General features: G+C 35.8%; 1 non-coding gene across 1 annotated transcript; it reads right to left on the bottom strand.

The window, feature by feature from the left end:
• Positions 1-18,081: 18,081 nt before the first annotated feature.
• LOC119046895 (U1 spliceosomal RNA) lies at positions 18,082-18,241 on the bottom strand. Its single transcript, XR_005082048.2, has one exon. It is a non-coding gene; the product is annotated as a U1 spliceosomal RNA (small nuclear RNA).
• Between the last annotated feature and the right edge of the window lie 2,779 nt (positions 18,242-21,020).

The raw sequence follows: 21,020 nt of genomic DNA, 5'->3' as shown, positions 1-21,020 counted from the left end.
TATTCCTACATGGGAAATAGGATTACAATATGCAATGTACTCTAAAATTCAGGAATGACAGTATATGTCATAGACGTTGAGTTTGTGGTAAACATAAAATTGTCTTCGGTCTAGAACTTCTTTCCATTTTCTAATTTTACTAAGTTTAGCACACCTGAAAATTAGAGTATTTGAAACACACCATATTGTCAGTTAAGAGAAGGAGCTTAGAAATCTATAACAGAATTCATAAAATTTTACTGTGAATCAACCCCTATGAGATGTTTTAAAGAACTTGGGTTATCTTTGGAACAAACTTTCCAAGTGGAGACTGCTAGAATTCATCCGGCATTATTCATATACTTGAAACCCAGATGACAGACCATGGTTAGGATGTGCGCATATAAGTAAATGGCCTCGAGCTTTCTCATCTTGTTATGCTCTTTTTTTTTCCTCTCTGATGTGATAAGTTGATTATTCCTGTATAAACCTGTTCCGGCCTAAATGGCCAAGAGGTAAAAGAAACAAGTAAACTTAGAAGTATAAGCCTAAGTTTTTCAGGGCACAAAACAAAAGGATCTAACCTCTTTAGAAGTGGAGAGATCTATGAATCTGGCCCTTTCTAGAGAGTTTATCTTGCTGAGGAAAGTGATGACAGGCAAAATATTAGTTTACACCAAACTGGCCTACATAGTCAGGTGAATGGCACTTTTTCTCTATGTGCAAAAAACTAGTTAAATAAATTTGAGTATCCAATTTGAAAACAGTAAAATATCCTCCTTTTTTAAATTTTAAACTGTATCTAATTATTGTGTTCAAGTTGTTTTTTGTTTTCTTCCTTCTATAGATATAATCTTGAGGCCATGGCGTTTGGAAGTACACCCATATGTGTGTCCTTGCAACATATACTAATGTATCACATATCTATAAATAGTGCTTATTTATACACATGCTCAGACTCACACGCATATTCATGGCGTCAACAAGTTATCATTATCATGCCATTTAGGCCAATATCTGAAATGGAAATATCACATCATTTTCTTATTATGAATTTATTCAGAGGTTGCTATTAGGCCTTCCAGTAAATGTGTATGCCAGACCAAAATAGAGACATGCAAAGCCAGTTCATGACTTATTTCCAGTAAGCAGAAATCTTACCTTTTAATTTCCCCAAATCACGGAGGGCAACACTTTGTGATACTGGCCTGATGATTTAGAAAAGTCGTTCAACAAGCACTCACCCACACATATTTTGAATTTCACAGATAAATAATTCAAAGTTTATCAGTGCACTTTCGAAGTTAACTTACGGCCTTGCCGCACTCATGTTTTTGTAACACGGTGCACATTTCCCAAGGAAGGGTGTATTTGTCTTTTTTTGTCTCATTGTGAGGCAAGTATAAGTCAAAGTATCACCAAAAATTCATAACTAAGTTAGAGTAACTTGTACAATTATTTAAATAAGTATAGTAGGACTCTGAATTTAACATTAGACAGTAAAAACACAGGCACAAAAATAATATTTAAGTCCTTTCTCCACAACTGATCTCTTTTTTCCTAAAATATTAGATACATTTGGTTAAGTCCTAAAATATCACCAGGTGTTTCACCAGAGAAAGGTGCCTCGTACATTACACTGTATGAGTTAACTAATATTACATACTATTTTTGATGGTAACAAACAAAAATAAAAACAAAAACAAAAGCAAAAAAGAGCTGAACTTTCAATTGATATCTTAAAGTTAAGAATAATGGTTTCCATACCACTGTACTAATGGTTTATTTATTGACTCTAGCCAAGTTACACAATGTTCTTTTTTAAATTTCTCTTCATATATTTTCTTCAAACCTAAAATGCTTAAACCATGGAAAACTCATCTATTTCTGTAATTAGTGTTTACTTTAGGTTATTCATGCATGATTCCCAAATAGTTACATTTGGTCAAGCTTGTCTAACTGAACGCAGAGCTTGGCTTGACAGAGAAAAAGCTAGCCATATTTTTGGTGTAAGAATTCACTCCCTGGGAGACTAAGCATGCCAGAAAGAATACCGGTTTTGGTCACTAGAAAGAGCTAGGTTTGAATGCTTACACTATTTATTAATGACTTAAACAACGTATTTAGGTAACGACTTAAACAGTTTCCTCATTCATAAGATGACATTAGTAACATTCACTCCCGTGTTGAGACTCTAATAAAATATATGTAGAGGGCAATAGAATGCATAGGGAACTAACAGTTGGTACGTATCATTTTTTATTACAAACTCACTACCTCAAAGTATATGTGCTAACAAAGTGAAATTACAAACAGTTACTTCAGATTTCATGCTTTTAACCGGCTCTATACATCCTACCTCGCCCTTAGGAAATCAGAGACCTGCTGAGCAAGCAGAGTGGAATACGGGATCTCGGGAGGTACCCCGATGTCCTGCTGTATGCTTCCTCAGTTTTGTTCTTCTGCAAACACATGGGGCACAGACTGATGGTTTGCTGACACCACTGATGTCTTGTTTCCTTAGATATGATAACCAGAGAAATTATGTCATCCTGAAAACTTCACATTATTTATTTGGCAGGTGGAGCACTTAAGTAATTTGCCATCAACCCTTTTTAGAATTTGATAGTCGTTGGGGTACTGAGGTTATCTAACAGGAGAAATAAACACCAGTCTACCTTTCAAGAATTAATAATTGTCACTGAAAGGCTCATTTAACATTTATTCTTTTAATATGTTTGACATATTTGTATCGATAATAGCAAAATTTATTCTAAAATAAATTCTTTCTCATGGCTAAAAACTCTACTAGATGGTGCGTAATTGCTTTAATGAGATATAAGTTTGGATTCTATCATTTTTTGCTGTACATTTTGCAGAGGAAAGTAATTTAAAAGTTCTAGAGTGTAGATAAAATTTCTACCAAAATTATATAACCCTGATTGTTCATAAAATTTTCTCTGCAAAAGTACTGAAGGGTTTATTTATATTTCCCTAGTTGTTCTCTTTATAAAACTCCAAAGTTCACTACTGAGTCACTGGGGTGTCCAGGGGGTCCTAGGGGCTTGCTGCCCAAAGGGGATTATGAATACATTTTCTTTCCCAAAATATGGATGCTATTTCACTTCATCTCAAAATGCTAGACAGTGATCCGGAGACAAAAACCACAATATTCAGGCCAGTCCTTGGGATTTAAAGATGAGTCTTGGTGAAGAAGGCAAAGACCATTGTAAACACTCAGGCATCTGTGCTTGTTCATCAGCTTATTAAAAAAATGCAGGAATACTTGTAGAGTGGGAAGCTAAGAGCACAGACAGATCTTGTTTTGCTATTGCAAGCCAGCCAAGCCCACAGAAAAGTGCTGGCAGAGTTGCATTTCTTGTCCTGGAAGATCAAGTGTTGTGATAACTTCCCCCCACATATTTGGATTTATGGGAACTGAACATTTTTCCTTCCATAACCAAACACAGGATTTGGACAATAAATCTAAAATGAAAGAAAGAAAGAGAAAAAGGACAATTCAAATTTGGATAGGTTAATATTTTAACATAAATGACCCATTTTGATAAACCATTAACATCTGAATCTGTCTCTTGTGGGGGTGACTTTCCTCACAAGTCCCCCCAACAGCCACGAATGAAAAGTAAATATGACTGAGATATGACGTGATCTGCTCGGGGAGGACAAGTGGCCATTTTCCCAGGGAGAAAAGGTTGTGGGCAGTGGCCAGTTTTTCAGGGGAAAAAGGCCAGCAGCGGCCAGTTTCTCCAAGGAGAAAAAGGCCCCAAGCCCCCTCCCCCCAGGGTCTTTTATTGGGTTCTAATACACAGGAATACAGGGCAGCAAGGATCAAACAGTAGACAACATTTCAAAGAAATCTGAGGGCTTCAGAGTCTGTCAGGAACAGAGTTTTAGGGTTTCCTGCTTGAACCCTTAACTTATGAATGAAAGCACTCTTAGCAGAGCAGATTTCACAGGTTTATCAGGAAGCCTTTGTGATGCCAGATTTTCCCCCAGGACACGCTCTAGCAAGGCAAGGAGATGCACCTCTCCCCAACAGATATCCAAGCTTAAGGGGATTGGAGCCAGGAAGCGCTTCTCCCAGAGAACATGGGGACTCGGGCTATGTCAAAGCTAGGGGGTGAGAGTCCATTGCTCCCTCTTTGTTGCAGCCCCCCGAGTTCTTCCATGAAGGCCTCCCACATGATGGACTCTGGCTTAGGTTGTCCCCCACTGTGAGGGGTCTTACCTGTCATTGACTTCCAACCAAGCTTTGGGGGCAGGGAGAGGAAACTGAGGCAACGTTTGCTACAGAGACAAGCTTCACAATAATGTGAAGCTTTGACTACTGCTGCTCGTATTCCAAAGGTTGTCCCTTGCTCTTAGCCACAAGGGGTCGAGATATAATTCCTAGAAGCAGGCAGAGTGGTCTACAACAGTCTCTCATTTTCTATAAAGTCCATATATACACAGTACATGCATACACATATTCAAATATTTTATAGCTATACATTAATGTATATATACAAAACTCAAAGTGGTATATTTATATATGTAGACTATGCTTATATAGGGGTATGTGTAAAACAAAGAGACAAATTAAGAGCAAGGATATATACCTATATGTATATGAGTGTGTATATACTGGGTCTGTCCAATAAAAGTCCGGCCATTATTATTATAATAAAAATGGTTTGTGGGACATTGATGTAACCTGGCAGCCAAGGAGAGTGGACTGGAAAGCACTTGCATGAACAATGATGACTTCACTGTACTAGTCAGTGGGGGTGGTAGCCACCGCTGAGTGAGCATATGTACTGTTTGGCCTTCACATTCAAAATGAGTCAGTGAGTAGAACAATGAATCTGCCTCAAATTTTGCATTAAGTTTGAACATTCCTATAGGGAAACTATTCTAATGATCCAGAAGGTTGCAGCCATGGGCTACTGGTGATTGGCAACTTCATCGTGACAACACTGACACTCATGCATCACTTCCCATTCAGAGTTTTTTGGGAAATATCTAATCACCCAGGTTACTTAACCCCTCAACAGCCAGACTTCTGGCTTTTCCAAAAACTAAAATCACCTTTGAAAGAAATTTCAGACCATCTATGATATTCAGGAATATACAACAGGGTAGCTGATGGCAATTGGGAGAACTAGGTGAGGTCCTAAGGTGCCGAATTTGAAGGGGACTGAAGTGTCATGGTCTTATGTATAACATTTCTTGTATCTTGTATCTTCTTCAACAAAGGTCTCTGTTTTTCATATTACATGGCTGGACATTTTCTGTAAAGTATCTAGATAGATAAATATCTCACAAACACAGTAGTTGGTCAATGTACCTGTGTATAAAAGTGGTAGAAACTGAATCTGACAATAATTATTTATTGCTGAATAAGTTCCTTAGCATGTGAAACTTTCCAATTATGAAGTCAGTGACAGCCATAAGGACAGGTTTTCCTTGGACTTTCAAAAATACTAGTTCTACTGAATGCATTACTGAGAATTAACATATCAGAAATTTTAAGCTTTATATTGCATGCTTTTAACTACATAGCTTAACATGCCTTTTCTGGCTCTAGAATTCTATGGTTATTTTTGGAATGGTGGTTTGGGAAGCACCAATAGCAGTATTGTTTTTGTGTATATGTATGTGTGTGTGTGTGTGTGTTACAATTTTTCCTGATTCTGGCATTACTTTTGTTAAAATTAACCCAAAAGAGTAAATTTGAAAAATCAATCTGTCCCTTTACCCTCTTAATATAGATGAAACAAAATAAATTCAATTTTAAATACAAGTGTCCACAATGGCCTCCCTCTAAATATGAAAAAGACTGAATTTATTTTTTTTAAAGATTTTATTTATTTATCTTTACATGGGAAGAGAAGGAAAGAGGGAGAGAAATATCAATGTGTGGTTGCCTCTCGTGCGTCCCCTGCTGGGAACTGGCCTGCAACCCAGGCATGTGCCCTGACTGGGAATTGAACTATGATCCTTTGGTTTGCAGGCCTGTGCTCAATCCACTGAACTAGACCAGCCAGGGTTTAAAAGACCAAATTTAAAAGGTACCTGTAATAGTTCCCCATTGAGAACCTCCTTAAGAACCTGGCCTTACAAGCTTCCAGGACCAACCTCCACAGGTTGAATTTCCATCCATCTCCCTACAGAAGCTACGTACCCCAGGGCACTCTTAAGACATTGTTGACTCCAATCAAATTCATGCCTCTAATCTCTGCAGTTCCATCCCTTCTGTTACACATTTCTAACATCCCCACTAATACCCTTCTTCCTTGGGGGGAGAGAGAGGGGTTTCTCTCTCAGTCCTAAGTAGACATTCCTTGATTCCTTTAGCCTTCCCTCAATCCTTTCATTTTCTGAATTTCAATAGTATTTACTCTTCAAGCTATGCTCGTCATTCTTTTGATAGTCTTTCCCATATGATTTCGTATGAGAAATCCCTAAATCTTCTAAGTAACTTCTTCCAGCTGATTTCTCAATTAGTGCATTTGTTGCACTAATATGCATTTGTTGAAGGAATGAGACCTTCATGTGAAGCCCAAGTTTCAGACTCGCCTGATTCACCAACCAGCCTGACAATTACACATACCCGTCTTTATATAGCATGTTGTAAATAAGTCACTCAATGCATGTTTTTGAACTGTTCACATTTGCCACACATCGTTGAAAATTGGGAATAGAGAAGTAAACATAATAGAACTGGCATTGTGGAATGTAAATTATTTCCAGTGGGGAAACAAAGATAATAAAGAAAGCAAGCTCCAGAAGTAAGCTAATTAATTTTATAGAGTGATGTTGCTATGAAGATAATAAAATGGATTAGTGGGTAGAGCTTGACTACCAAGGACTGCAGGTTACTTTAGTTCAGTGTTTATGATGTCCTTTGCCAGAAACTCATATATGAGTGGAACCAAGAATGATGAATAAGAAGCAGCCATGTGTGAAAAGATAGATGCAGGCAAAGCAAAGAGCAAGTGAGGTTTCCCTGAAGCATAAAACTTGGCATATTCAATGCAGATAGAGGACAATTGTGGCTGGACCACAGGCCTCCTGGGAGGAGGGGAGGAGGAGGAGGAGGTCAGAGACTTAATGAATTATTCTTGCAGAACTTTTGGTCCAAGGTAAGTATCTGGAATCTTACATTGAATACAATGAAAAGTCAGTGGAGTATATTGAGCAAGTGAGTTATGGTATCTTTTATTTGTTGAAACATCACTTTCAACAAATTGCTTACTAAAGTAATCTAATGTCTGTCAGAAAATAAGTAAAAGACATGTTCAAGTCCTAACTGGGAATAACTGTGAATGTGACCTTTTTCGGAAATAGGATCCTTACATAAGTAATCAAGTTAAAATGAGGTCACTCTGCTCTTATAAAAATAATGAAATTTGGAAGTAGAGCTAGAAGACACACAGGGGAGGAGGTCACAGGAAGACAGATGCAGAGATTGGAAGGATGCATCTACAAGCCAAGACACCGGAAGGGTGCCTAACAACCACCGGAAACTATGAACTGGCAAGGAAGTATGTCTCCCTAAGCTTTCAGAGAGACTTTTGGCCTTGCTGACACCTTGGTTTCACACTTCTAGCTTCCAGAACTGTGAAAGGATGCATATCTGTTGTTCTCAGCCACCTGGTTTGTGGTGCTTTGTTACATGAGCCCTAGGAAAGGAATACACATAACTTTGAAGAATTGCCACACGTAATAAATTGGGAACTGTCAAGATTCTTACAATCCATCTATGGATACATTTAAATAACTAGATAGATAGATGATAGATAGATAGATAGATAGATAGATAGATAGATAGATAGATGATAGATGGATAATAGAAAGATATAAATTTATGACATTAAAATATATTATAACACATTATGGCACCTCTCTATATTATATTTTGTTAGTTACACAGGGTTTTTGAAGAAGCAGATTCCAGACAGGGTTCAAGGTATAAGAATGTTATGGTAAGAAATACCTGTGAAAGAAAATGGGAGGAGTGGTAGTGAGCTGGGAGAGCCATGAAACTGGGGTGCATGTCTGAGACCCTGAGTGAAGCAGAGAAGGAAGGAAGTTGGGTTGGGACTTTCCTAAGCTGCTGCTCAAACTAAGAAAAATCTAGAAAGATCACTGGGATGTCCTCAAGTGAATGCCTCTGAAAAGATTTCTCATCTTATGAAATGTTTCTACCTTCATCTGTCTACCTCACTCGATCATTGGCTGGAATCATGAGAGGCCTGTTCCCGATGCAAACACGGAGATGAATTTCAGGGCACAGCCATGGGGGACTCAGTGGCTTTCCTAAATTGAGATCTGAGGGCTGTGTTCTCTGGGTACCCTTAGTAGTATAATAATAAAGTGGGGAGGAAAGCTCTTAGCATTAGCTTTGCCCAGCAGCTATTCTGTACCTACCCTGTGTATGAAGGGTTTTCCACATTTTTTAAATCATCTTTAATTTGTCCAGATAAAGGCAGTAGGGATAGTGGAGGGTGTAGGTAGGTAGGGGAAAGTGGAGTTTATTTAGGAATGAAACATGTTTTCTATATTTGGTAGGATTAGTTCATGGAAGAAGGGAAGACATTTTTGTTGAAAAAGAACAGAGATGCCTTTATCTTTTTTTAAATTGGAGTAGTATAGGCACAATTTCAATAGCTTCTTTTATCCTGCCTCTTGGTGGGAACTCCAATAGTCCAATGAGAGTGTTGAGAATGGATGAGACAATGCCCTTCTTTCCACTTTTCCTTTCCATTTAAATTTCGCTTCCAAGACATCTCTCGAGTGTTTTTATTTCAGATCTACGAACATTTCCTGAAGACCTGATGTGCTTAGCACACTGGGCTTATTTGTAGTGATTTCACAGAGAAAATATGTGGTCCCTGATGCTAAGAAATTTGCAGATAAGTGGTGACATTGAAGAAAAGCAATTTCAGGGCACTGTGATAAGCACCCCCCTACATGCAGTTCCAGATGTTTTTAAACACAAACATGAACAATCACATTAGCCTAGGTGAAGACAACTGATCACAGAAAGTTCCCAAGTGCACCGGAGTTTGTGCATGCTATCATTGCCATGACCATGGACTGACTTGAGGGGTTTTTTCAGTTCACCTCCCCCTACCTCCCCCCAGAGTAGTTTGAGTGTTCAAATTATTATTAATTATTTAGTGCTATAAACTATTCAAGTAAGAAGTAACACTTGTTGCTTTATATGATGTTCAGAGTAGCCCAACACATTTGGAGGTTAACAAATATTGTTTGCATATTTAAGCAACAATTAGGAGTGACTCAAGTTGTAAAAATACTTAATTGTAAAGAAAGCACATAACTAAAATATGTGTCGTGCTCCAAAGGTTACTCTTTAAATAAATTCTTTGGAATGCATATCATAATTGTCCCATAAAATAAAAATCTATATATTATCAAGTGACTTCATAAAAGTCTAATTACCTTATAATATAGCTGGTATATTATATATTTATCATGAAAATCACTCAAAGAATATTGTTCACAAAAAATGGAAAGATTAAATATTCAATAATGGTGGCTTAATAAAATAAATGTGTTTTAGCTAATTAGCTGTATAATAAAATGCTGTAATTTTATTGCATTGATGATTATATTACAGAAGAATATTTTCAAACTATGGGTTTTCTGATTTAAAAATATTCAATAATACAAATAAGTAAAGAACAAAACACATAAGTTGCTCATCAATCCACTTGTAAGAACTAGCCAGTGTTAATTTTAGCATGAACTTCAGCCTTTTTAGAAAAAAGTATTAATATAAGTGGAAAAAGCTCTCATAATGATATATTGTTAATAAAATGCACATTTATTTATTTATAAAACCCTTATTATTAAAACATTTTAATAGTAGGTTGGTTAATGCCTAATTTTTTTATTATACATCTTTAATTTTCTGATTTTATGTACTTATTTGTGCTTTCCCCAAATTTCCAAATTTCGAAATTCTGAAGCTTCTTTCCAGAAAAATTTTGCCTGAAAAGTCTTTTTAAAAAGCTATTCTACTCTTTCCTCTATGCTGTACTATGAGACTCATTTTTCCTCAACATACTATTTTTTTCTCATCGTACTTACCACTTGACATAGTAAATATCTATTCACTCAATGACTCTCAGCTCTCCTAGAATGTTCATTGCATGCAGGCAAAGGCTATGTCTAGTTTGATTGCTGCCTTTTTTCCAGCAACCTAGAAAAGTGCCTAGAGTATAGCAGGCACATGAAAAATATGGTGAAAAAAATATTTGCTGTAAATAAATCATAATGTAATGAGAAAATACTGTATTTTCAACTCTGTATAAATAGTAAGCACATTACTTTAACTCTATTAAAAAAGAAAAAAGTATATGCAATTGGGAAAACATATAGACGTAAAATATTGAAAGTTTCTGGTTCAAGAAGAGTTTTTAATTGATCAAATGAAGAACTTTATTTAGAATTTAGAACTGTCTTTAGAATTATTTCAGTATTTTCTGGATGGTGGGCACTAAGTCCATTTACTGGCTTTCTAAAATGTTCCTGGTAGACCACTGGTCTGTTATAAGCACAACTGATATGCATGGTGGTTGTTATTTTATATATATATATATATATATAAAAGGAGGCATCTCTCTTCTCTTTGGCTTCCAATTCTCCTAACAGTTGTTATTCAGAAGAAAATATTGTCTATATATATATAGTTAAAGAAAAGGCAAGAGTGGGAGGAGAATGGGAGGTTTTCAAGAAGTTTCTGGGCGAAATTTAGATGGACTGATGTGACTAAGTGAATCATTCCGGAGAAACTAAACTGTGTAGAGATAATAAACAACACTGACGCATCATTGGCTTAAGCCAAGAGAGGTTCATTTTTCATTCATTCTCTGAGCCTCAAAGTTTGAAACGGGCTGGGTGCAGTTCCACACTTTCTTTGTCCATTTCCCTAGAACCAGGTTGAAGAGTCATTTTTTTTCTCTTAGACTGAAAAAATATGCACTGGTTCTTTAAAGGTCTTTTCCTATGTGACACCGATTACTTTATTTATATTCTATTTGCTGATGTTATATGCATGGTCAAGAATAAATTTCACTCACTGTTCAAGGCCAGGCTTGCCTTATGCCCAGAAGAATAGTTACAATGACTATGAGGCAAGAAAGAGTAGAGGAAACCTATATGTGAGAAAGTACAAGATTATAGAGAAAAAAGAAAATAGCACATTTATTTATGGTCCACACAGTGCCCTAGTGCAGGTTGGGCTCAATACAAACTGAACAGGCTTCCTCAAATTAGGCAATGAATGAGGTTCCTTGTTTGCAATATGGCGTGGGGAAGGCTAGTAAACACCTTTGTCTTGGTGAAATTTAATTCTATACGTGTGTGTTTCCTGTTTAGGTGTTTCAGACACTTCCTGTTCACATCTGTATGCAACATTATAATGAGTGAGTAGATATAATTAGAATTTTAAGAATAATAACATTGGTGTTTCTAGTCAGGGATTAGAAGATAATGAGACCAAAGTGTCCTACTGATTTTCAGCAATTTACGTCTTTCAAAACCAAAGAAGCCACAGGGCAACAAAAATGTACAATGCTCTACACTTAACGGCAAGTGGCCCAAGCTTAAAAGGGTTATTTGGATTACTTTGCTTTTAAAATTCAGTTATTAGTGTATTTGAGTAATTTGTCTATTGTTAGCCAACTCTAGCACCATTAGTCTAGAAACCAGCATCCAACAGGCTCTTCTCTAAGTTCCGTGATTCTTAGTTCCCAACATTAGCCCTCTCTTTCCATTTTTCTGTTTATTATAATTCACTAATACATTAGTTTGGTCCCTCTGGATATAAATACAATGCAGCTTTTAACTCTGTTTATGGGATACAGGAACACGCATCCTGCCAAGAGATTTCACATCGAGCTACAAATTGCTATCATGAGCCATTATTTCCATTCCATTCTTCTCCTTGCGTGCCTGGAATTAGTGTGAAGATTCCATTAGCAACAGTGCCATTACAGGCAGAGTACTTTTTAAAGAATAAATCAAACCAAACAATTTTCATAAACCCTAGGCATACATGGAAATTAAAATAACATCTTTATAGGTTATTGTTATCATGAAAAATACATAATATCTAGATACACGGTGAGATTTTTGATGTGCGCATTTTTAAAATTCTTGTAGATGGAGGAATATAATAGGTGTATAATTACAAAACAAAATCAAACATAGAAAGTAAATTTACAAAGAGTGCAAGAAAAAATTTTAAGGAGGGATCTATTTGCCTCATTGATGAATTTGTTAATTCCCCTTTCAATTTTAAGGTAAAAAATAGTTTTATGGCCACATTACTTTTATAAAAAATATTTTATTTACTTATTTTTAGAGAGGGGGAAGAGAGGGAGAATGGGGGAAATAAAAATGAACATGAGAGAGAAATACGGATTGTTTGCCTCTCACATGCCCCCAACAGAGGACATGGCCTGCAACCCAGGCATGTGCCCCAATTAGGAATCAAACTGGTGTCTTGGTTTGTGGGACAATGACCAACCTATCAGTCAGGGGTCTCCACATTACTTTTATATATAATTTAATTTAAATTTGGCCTACACTCATATGTATCAAGCAATATAGATTTCCAATGCTTTTATTTTTTTCCTGTTAATTTGAAATGCTTGGCACAATGCATTGAGTTTAGCCAAATCTAGAGTTTAGCCAAATCTAGGTCTAAGAGGAGACAGTACAGATTCCTAGTTCCATAAAATTTTCCTTAATAAGCCAACTCATTTAGCAGCATGGGTTGACTGATTTGGATAGTCCCCCAGTTGTTACTGAGCACCTAATACATACCCAGCACTTTGCAGGAACTAAAACCCCGGCTCTGATAGGATTTGCTATTCCAGTATGGAAAACAGACAATATGGTGTAAGAAGGGATTAGTGCTGTTCAGTGATAGTAGAAGGTGATGGCAACTTTAAAGTAAGGACATCATACTGCACAATAATTAAATTTGAACTGAAAGTGGAGAGAGACTGAGCCATGGTCATTTCTCGGGAACAGTTCAGGCAGGAAGGAACATCTTTCACAAGACCCTGAAGCAGCAGAGATGGATGGGTTCTGTCCAGAAAGATGAGGCTCTGTGTGCCATGGAAGCTTCTTTCCTCCAGCATCTTGGTAATCTGTTGTGAAAACTGTGCAGAGAACCAGCAAACAACAGCTCATTTTACAGTGTGAATCTGTTTCCAGAAGTGAACACCAAGGTCACTTAGCATACACATCGAAATTTAGACTTACAGAAATGCAAACATACAGAAAGTTGTGCTTTATGGTTCAATTGCCTTTCTATTTAGATTTTAGTTTTGTTACTTGGAGTTTATAATAATTTCATCAACAAAAAGAGAGCTACTTGTAGGTAGACTAAACTTTTAATGCAGTGAAGATCATTAATAACCTGATTTTATATGAGCAGGACATTAAGGTATAGTATCACCCTTTCATATTTACTTTGTATGGATTAGCTTTCTAAATCAAACTGTTTTTTTTCCTGTTTGGCCCCAAATTGCAAAGGACTTGACCCAGGGCAATTTGTCGTTGAGAAAATAGGGTCCCCCTGTGGTTGTCATATTGCAGATTGGACAAATGTTCTCTTTATGCCAACTTTTCCAGGTAGGAAGAACAAGAGAGGAGAAAGAAAAGTTTGAGGCAATGCATTCTGACATATGGCTAAATAATGAACTTCCAGTTTATTGGGGAACTGAAAATGTCAAGGCAATTTGGAAACTAAACTTTTAAAAAATGGGTAAGCCAGTTGACTCTATACCTGATTGGATTTGGAGTTTAATAAACCTTTTCAATAGATTGCTTACCCAAAGATAAGTAGGTTTTTAAAAATGTAAGTAGATTTTTTTATGATCCTTTGATAGACAGTAGGTTGTCTCAGAGGGTTACTCCATTACCCTTATCTATCACTTTTGATAGACTAAATAAAATCATCTAATTTTTTGTTCATGGAAACAGAAAAATACTCATTTATAAAAAAGAGAAGGAAGGACTAGAGAATGTAAGTACTATTTTCTATATATGTTCATAGTCATATGCTCTTTAAGAAAGAATTATGAATTTTAAAAAGTCTGTATGGACCTTATTTTGTTTTAACATAACCCTAGTCATGGTCACTTCTTAATATAATGCTAATGGCAAACATGATAGTATTTAATGCTTTCACAACTGAATAGTTAAAACTATAAACATTGATTTTTTTTAAAAGCAAGACATGCAGTAATGTTTTCATAAGATGGTGTAATTCCTTTTTCAACCACTTCTCCATTCTCTTAAATATTTGATGGCTTTTATTAGGTCATATTTATGCTGTGAGGCCAAAAGTACCAAAAGTGTACTATCTTCAAGTATTTTCTGCTACTTTTTTCAAGCTCAACTGCAGAACAATATATCTGGGAGATAAACATATTTTATTATACATTGAAGGTGACTTCATTTTCCATACCTCATCTCTACTACAACCTACAAAACTTTTCTTTCTCTTCTGTGGATGCAGCAGTTGGAATCTTTATTCTATTGATTATCATAAACATGGGGGTTATCAGTGGTTATAAATGACTGAAAAGGTCTTGAATGTTTACTAATGTTGGAATTTAAGAAACACATAAATCTTCCACACAGAAATGTGTATCCTCAAAGATAATTCTGTGGCCAGCTGAAATCTAGATTTTTTTCTTGAGGATGATTGGTTTTTAATAAGTTAAGAAATCTCTGAAAACATGTGCTACCTGGTTGTATGGAGTTGGGCGTACATTTGTTTTGGTTGTGTGTGTGTGTTCTTACATTTGTAATAATTTTAAATTAATTCTAATGGAAATAATCAGCAGAGGACAACTGTGGTGTAACAATCAAAAGTAACATCATGAATATATTCATATTAATTTGTAGATAATATTGTTTTGCAAAACTTTATTTACGTCGAGAGATTTGACAGTCACTAAATGTTTCCATTTTGGTGATTAGAGAGCTAAATGACTTTTGCCCCGTTAGATTATAAAATCACTTCCATTGCTCAGAAACTCATTTCTTGCTGCAGGCAGCCCACATCATTATAATAATAGTAATTATAATAATTATCATAGCTCTTACAATATACTATGCTGCCGTTCCCAGTGAATCCTCCAACTCTTTAAAAAGGAAATACACACCATAGTTGGGAATCTCTCCCTCTGAAATGCAGACACCACTGGAGTGGAAAAGGAGGCATCTCTCTTCTCTTTGGCTTCCAATTCTCCTAACAGTTGTTATTCAGAAGAAAAGATTTAATGAAGGTTAAAAATAATTTGTGAGAATTAAGTGGAAACTGAGAGTCTCAAATACCTCAAGATGTCGTTGTTAAAAGTGTAGATAATATCCAAGAAAACATATACATTTTTAGCTTTCAGTGCAAAAGAAATTCTTCTCTTATAGGATCATGTTCCGCAGATAGCATGCTCATTGTATACACACCGAAGAATAGCAATTGACTGGCCAGAGACCATCCATCAGCAATAGATGCCTTGACTGCAGGTATGTCCATTTCCCATAATATATTGGACTAGTCCCTAAGAAAAATCAGGACTGTGTTATTTAGAATATCGAGTGCAAATGATCCTGCTTTATTCTTAGATTGCCTTTTTGCTCCAGTAATTTCTAAACCATACCATGTTCTCGGGCTAATTTTGGCTACATTGTGAACCTATGTGGATTGCACAGGGACAGTTTTGCAGCAGTGATTGCTGGTTGGCCATCTCGCAGAACACTCTGGGTTTGTTTGATTTAAATTGCTTTTCCTTCCCTCTTAATTTCAAAGAGTCTATAAATACAATAAAAGTAGCTCTGTTGTATTATTTTATTATATCTCTATGTGATATGAACTGAAATCAGTAGTTTAGAGTAGTATAAGAATAAGAAATATAAACTCCAGCTTTTGACAGAAGTTCCCCAACCTTACAAGTTCTCCTAAACAACAGCCATTTTGTAGACCTGACAATGATGGTAATTCAGATGGCTTGGTTTTCTTCTCCCTCAAGTCTGCATTTCCAAACCTAAATGTTTGTTCGAATGCTGTCTCATCCACAAGAAATAATCTCACCCTCCTCTGACAGTAATAACATAGGAACTGGCTATTCCTTTCTTACAACACTTAGTCAGTGCATTCTCTGTATAAGCAAGGATTTTTAGTTGGCACCATGAATATTTATACTGCTTGTTACATAGTAGGTGCTCAATAAAATTATTTCACCTGCACTAATGTCTACCTTGTTCAAATATGGTGTGTACTGAGGTGGATGTCTTATTTTTACAACCCAGATGCTTAGTAAAAGCAATGATTATTGTTATCCACCATAAAATTCTATAAAGTCATAGTAAAAATAAAAAGCTTCTGTTATCTATCATTGCATCTTCTGAAGGGCCTTTAGATTAAATGTATATACTACACACATTGATTCAGCAAATGGATACAGCCTAAAAATTGTGTTCACAAAGTGTTGCTTAAACCCAAGTATAAAATTGTGTATCCGTTATAGAATATTTTTACTCTGCATGCTTTATATTTAATTAGGAGTACAATTTCCAGAAGCACTTTGGAAACAAGTAGCAACTATTCCAAAGGCCTATCCAAACAAAATAAATTTGAAATATATTAGAAGAGAAAAGAAAGAACATTCCCTCCACTTCCCCCCAGAAAAGCTGGTCTATATTGAAAGACTTAATGTTCCTAGCAGATAACTAAAAAATGTGCTGAATCTAAGGAAAAAATTTATGTGTGGCCATCTGAACTTTAAAAAATAATTGCCCTGCTAAAATTTATCTTCCCTACGATTGGGTTAATGGAAGCCTATATTTTGGTATGCGAAGAATCCTTTTTTAAAATAAAAATTTATAAATCTCTTAGGCATGTTGCCCTCTCCTGTGACAAGAAAGTTGCCTTAACATATAATCTGTCATACCCAAGACTGCAAAAATGCACTACTGGTGAGTCTTAAATGAAAACGCTATTTTTTTTGGAGATGGACGATATTGGCCATATTATTCCAGTTGTGTGTTATTAAAAGAATTCATGATTCTTGTTATGAAAAAAATTATACATTGCAAAAACAGTATGTTATTTTTCACTGTAAGAGAAGACGACTTAGAAACACAGAGTGAAATAAAGATGTTTGCCCATTTGTTCCCCCCTTCAGGATGCATTTCAGGGACAGAAAGGGTGTCCTTGGTGTACATATTGAGTGTCATTTAGACTTCAGATTAGATGCTGCTCTTAAATCTATCTCAACGGGCTTGTGCTAAATGGCAAGGTTGTGAAATGAAATACAAATTAGGCTTAAATAGGATAGACTGCATTAAAAATGTACTTGACTGAGCAGGAAAGTTCACCCAAAGTTCAGTGAGTTCACGCTGGTGTGAAGTAGAAAGTGGCTGGGCACAGCGTCGTGTGTCTGCTGTGAGTGGGACCTCGTGCAGACTTCTTCTGGCTTCGGAAGGCGACATAATATACACAAACATGGGCATTCCAGCAGTCGGTGACATCCTGCCGGATGAAGTTAATTTGATCCACCTGAGGATAATCCTAGCAACTGGCTTTACAGCCAGCATGCGCCCTGTTGGTTCACAACAAATAAATAAATGTTAACCAGTTCTCTAACATAGCATCTATCTGCTCTGTTTGTATCATGAATAGATACTCCTGATTTTAAAAGTCATCACTCATATGCTTCTGAGTAATAAATTACAGTGAATGGCATAGAAATAGATATTCTTATCTTCTCAATTGCTCTCCACTTTCAACATGGTTTACATAATTTAAAAAGAACTTTGAATTATTTCATGTATTCTGAGAAAGTTATTTCATCTTTCTGTACATTAAAAAATCCTATAAATTTGAAACAGATGACTTTTTACATTCCAGTTTTATCTGTTATAGCTGAGAGTTGATAATACAACTATTTTTCTCTTGATAGACAAGAATCTAAAACTATTTGAATTGATGAAGATGGTTAGTATATATATTATAAACTGTTTAAGTGCTTTATATTTCTTTTTTTTGTTTAGAGTGCAAACACAGTCCCCCTACTACCACAAATTATGCAGTTGAGTTTCCCACATTTGGGGAAATTGCAGGGGTCAGCACATCCAGAGTGTGATGGATAAGCCTCACCCTGCAAAAACCACCTTCGTGGTCATGGTGTCTCCCCTGCCAGGTAAGTATACATTTCTTGTTTAATGGCCCAATAATGCTATAGAGTTATGCTGGAGTTACTACTACTTCCTTCATTCCCATTCTTCAGAAGGAAAGCTGAGGCACAATGAGACTTAGTAATTTGCCAGAGAAACCAGGCTTGTACGGAAGGAAACCAGGATTTAAGCACAAGCCATCCGGCTGCAGAGGTGGAAACTTACCACTGTACTGGGACATCTTACCATTCCATGCTCCATAAAAGAGGAGGAAATGCAAAGGATGCACGGAACACCGGAGTGGTCCAGATTGAAGGATCAAAAGTGGGGATTCACAGCAACCACTTTAAACATTTTATTGGTCAAAACTGCTAATGGAAACAGAGTTTCATTTCAAGGTGATAAATACGCTTGAAAATTGTGACAAGCATAACTCTTTACGTATACTAAAAACTATTACATGAATAGTATATTGATTTAGGAATCTTCTCTTCTAATTCCTCAGAAAACAACCCTAATTTATTTTCCTCCTTCATTTTTTTGAAAATTATAATTGAAAATACACTCAAATGCCATTATTCTATGTATTGTTTTCCTTAACATTGTTTAAACATTTTTCAAATTTGATCTATGGAGAAATAGAGCAGTGACTTTGGAGTAGGTCACTTTCTGAAGATATTTATGTTGAAAATAAACTAGATTTTGGCTGCTTTGGTCAGTTCCTGGAAGTTGGCAAGAGCATACAACCTTATCAAAGCAAGAACTTTGTTTTTAATTTGGGATATTAATAGTTGCCATCTAGTTTTTCAAAAGTTGCATCCTCATATGTTAAACAAAATTTCTAATTCCCTAGGGATAAGTATACAGGATAGTTTAGCCCTGAAATATATTAGAAAACAGAATACATTCACTTTTGTTTTGTTTTGCTTATAAACATAATTAATGGAACTGTAAAAGAAGATAAATCAAACGTACTTGTAGTATATTTCACGTATATTTGCTGTGTGTTAAATTCTTTCATACATGTAATAAAAGTATCTTGTTGACCTCTATGTTCTAAGCCACATGAAAAAAATGTGCGTTTTAGATTTTAATCATAAACAGATTTAGGCTCCATTATGGTTTTCTTCTTTCAGCCTTTATCAGCACAGTCATTTAAATACAATGTTTATTTGTAAAAGTGTATGTGTGTGTGCTTTACTTGAAAGAGCTGATTACAATCCTGTTTGGAGCTTTTATGATACCTCTTTTAAAAAGTAATTTTTAGGTTAAAATTCAAACATTTCACTTTTTAAACTGTTTCATGTTTGACCTAGGTATTCTGGAAGGAAACACACCCACTCTACTTGAATCTCTCCCTATTTAAGAGAACCTTTCTGAAAAACAGGCCTGGCAGTCAACTTCCTCTCTGTGGCTTTGCGAGAATAAATTAAAATGTGCAAAATGACTTGAGATTCATGGTGAAAGGGTGCTTTAGAGTGTTAATCCCTCATGAATTCTGCCTCCAGGATCTTGCTTAAATGAGCAGGAAACTTCTGGAATTGAACAAGCATTGTGGGTGGCCATTCTATGGTTAACAGGAAGAGAGGGGAGATTTCAATTAGAGATGTGAGTTAACTCACATAAATACTGTTATTTGTCGGTGTCTGTATATAAATATAGGCCTGCACCGATAGGACAGACAGGCCAAAAAAGACTAAAAAATTAAATTTCTTATGTGTCAGTGGAAATGTTTTGAAAATAAAATGTACATTTTCAGGAACCTGTTTCGTACCTCTTAATGTACTTCTGCAGTTTCACATAGCATTGAATTTGGCTATGTCCAGAGTTATAGAGATGTACAGATAAGTTAAAGGGCAGAATTATGTTTTAGTTTACTCTGGAAATTTTGGGTTTAAACTATTTTTCCACTTCTATTTCCATGTTCTGGTGTGGGGAAGGAATGTAACATACATTTGTTTCCTATGTATTTCAAAGGGAAATGATTCCCACACATGATGGCCACACAGTTTAAATAGTATTGTCTTTAATAGCAGAATGAGAAATTCTGTCTCTGATGATAACTGCAGATATTTACTTCATGAATTGTGTTTTGATTTCCTTATTGCTCATTACAATTATATTTTAATATGCCCAGGATGGTGAATACTGACTAAAGCTTTTTTTAAAAAAGGGTTTTAACCACCTTATTTATACAAACATACATACATGTAAATCTAAATTTGAATTAATACTATTTGATTAGGTTTTAATTTTAGAAAGAAGATGAATTGCTTCCATTTCCAAAAATTTGTTATTTAAGCAATTTTAAGTTTAATTTACAAATACAGAAAATAGGATCATTCATGTGGTCTCATTTTCTCAGATACTCATGAATTTGTGAAGCAGGACATGCTGGTGGAAGGTTAGACTAGGTAAGAAATACTGTGAATATTTCAAAAACTAAGAGATTGAAACTCAGGTATATTTGTGGTAAGACTAAAAGAGAATGGTGACTTTATCATTTATTTTTTAATGCCACTGTCATTTATATAAGATTTTTTTTAAGTGCTTTCAGATTTGGTGCCTCAGTATCTTTCCAAAGTCTGGAGAACAATCGGAATTTGGCATTTAACCCTTCTACTTGTCAACCTCAAGAAAAACGAAAATGGATTAAGCAGCAGAAGATGCCTGAAGGTTTGGCTGATGTACTCTGACTTGTCTTAAAGTGCGCACCTCATTCACTAGGCTTGGTTGTTTTTTTTTTTACCACTTCTCACAAATAATGAGGCTGGCCTCTGAACTCCTTCAGGGGTAGGGCTGTATCCCAATCA

Source organism: Artibeus jamaicensis, unplaced genomic scaffold (genome assembly GCF_021234435.1).
Source record: "Artibeus jamaicensis isolate MK-2021 breed Jamaican fruit bat unplaced genomic scaffold, CSHL_Jam_final contig_851, whole genome shotgun sequence".
Taxonomy (NCBI): Eukaryota; Metazoa; Chordata; class Mammalia; order Chiroptera; family Phyllostomidae; genus Artibeus; species Artibeus jamaicensis.
Note: the sequence above shows the minus strand (reverse complement) of the source record. Positions and strands in the feature narration are given on the sequence as shown.